The sequence below is a fragment of the Mesoplodon bidens genome (genome assembly GCF_964165515.1).
Source record: "Mesoplodon bidens genome assembly, chromosome: 5".
NCBI classification, from domain to species: domain Eukaryota; kingdom Metazoa; phylum Chordata; class Mammalia; order Artiodactyla; family Ziphiidae; genus Mesoplodon; species Mesoplodon bidens.
In genome coordinates, this window is record NC_138161.1 from 86569261 (window position 1) to 86571699 (window position 2439).

Sequence of the window (2439 nt, forward strand, 5' to 3'; positions counted from 1 at the left end):
TTCTATAAATGTATGAATTGAGGTAATAAACCCTGATGGATTAAGAAGGCAAAATCTCTAGGAATTAGATGCCTACCACACAAAAATTATTCACAGAGTTATGGTTATATATAAAAATATAGGTTATTTTACTGAAATGTTGATGGATAAAAATGCTATGATGCCTGGGAGTTGCTTCAGAATAATATCAGGGAGAGGTAAATGTGGAGGATCCAAATGAAACAAGATTGGCCCAAAATTGGTAACTGTAGAAGCATGTGATAGGTACATGGAGGTTCGCTGTACTGTCATATCTACTTTTAAAACTTTTAATTATGAAATAATTCACAGGAGGTTCCAAAGAAATGTACAGGGAGGTCCATGCATCCTTCACCCTCCCTCAGTGTTGACATCCTACATAACTATAGTACAGTAACAAAATCAGAAAATGGACCTCACTACCAGCCACAGAGCTTATTCAGATTCCATCACTTATACATGCACTTTTGTGTGTGTGCGTGTGTGTGTCTGTGTGTGTGTGAGTGTGTAGTCCAATGCAATTTTCTTACATGTAGCTTTTGTGAAGACACCACCACAATCAAGACACAGAATTGTTCTATCACCACCAATCTCCCTTGTGCTATTGCTTTTATTCACACCTACCACCTACCCCTCTTCCAACCCCTAACCTGTAATTTTGTTATTTTAAGAAGATCATGTAAATGGAATCACATAGTATGTAACATTTGGGGACTGGCCTTTTTATTCTGTATAATTCACTTCCAGTCCATACAAGTAGTGCGTGTATCAATAGTTCGTTCCTTTCTGGTTGCTGAGTAGTATTGCATAGTTTGTTTCACCATTCACCCTTTGAAGGGTGTTGCTCTGTTTCCAGTTTTTGGCTAGTATGAATAAAGCTGCTATGAACATTTGTTCATAGGGTTTTGCATGAGCACAGGTGTTCATGGGATTCATGGGAATGCCAAAAGAAGTGAAGAATCATTACCTAAAACATCCCCATTTATACCACTCAAGACCTCCTCACCCTGACGAATTTTCCTTTTTTTTTTTTTTGGCCGCACTGTATGGCTCGTGGGATCTTAGTTTCCTGACCAAGGATTGGACCCAGGCCAACAGCAGTGAAAGCAGAGAGTCCTAACCACTAGACTGCCGGGGAATTCCCATGATAATTTTTTCTTTTAGAGTGGTATTGATTTTAAATTCTACATGTCTTTCAAGCAATGATTGCAATATGAATTATTAGTGTAGCAAGAAGAAAGCAAAACATAACTTGACTGGAGCATATCAGAATAGAAATGTGTGAACAGACCCCTCAGCCATGCAATGATTTCATGCTCTAGTAAGAGAAAAATTAAAAATTCCAAAAATCACTTAGAGCAGTACAGAAACTTTAATGAGTTAAGTAGGTTTTATGTGGCAAATTCCATGTCAAAGAAATGCTCAGAGGTAATATGTTAATTTGTTTATTTTAGCAACAAAATATTTTACTTTATTTTAACAAGGTATTTTTTTTTTTTTTTTTTAATTTATTTATTTTTATTTTTGGCTGTGTTGGGTCTTCGTTTCTGTGCAAGGACTTTCTCTAGTTGTGGCAAGTGGGGGCCACTCTTCATCATGGTGCGCGGGCCTCTCACTGTCGTGGCCTCTCCCGTTGCGGAGCACAGGCTCCAGACGCGCAGGCTCAGCAGCCGTGGCTCACGGGCCCAGTCGCTCCGCGGCATGCGGGATCTTCCCAGACCAGGGCTCGAACCCGTGCCCCCTGCATCGGCAGGCAGACTCCCAACCACTGCGCCACCAGGGAAGCCCCTAACAAGGTATTTTTTGATACTGGGTTTTGAATTTTCGACCACTTTTAATGAAGGTTTGTATGTCAGTGGCCATTATTAGTGTTCATGGTTTATATCTGAGATAAAAGCCAAGAGAGCATAAAATAATAAACCACTGAAAGGAATACTTTCTGATAAACATGTGAGTGGACCACATTAAGATACATATAATGGTAAAGAGCATGAAAATGTTCCACAGCTAGTGTCTTTCACATTAGAATTTTACACACACATGCACATACACATAAACACGCACCCTTATATTTAAAATATTTAGGAAAAGAGAGGCAGAAAATTCCAGGACAAGACAAAAGGAGATGCAGTACCAGAATCTAAGCATTTTTGTCAGGGCTTCTAAACAGTAAGTGAACTAACTATATATCAAAACAAATGAAAATCCATTGAAAAGTGTCATTCTTGTTTTATAAAATAGAGAATAAAGCCATGCTCACATTAGATTATTATAGACAATATATATTTACAAAGCTCTTGTACTGTATATCCCACCAAACAGCCCAGAAACTGGTACTCCTTGATTTCGCCAGGATTCACTCTTGTTCTTTTCCTCCCCCTTAGGATGGTGAGTAGCTTAGTTGAGCCTTGAGAAGTCAGC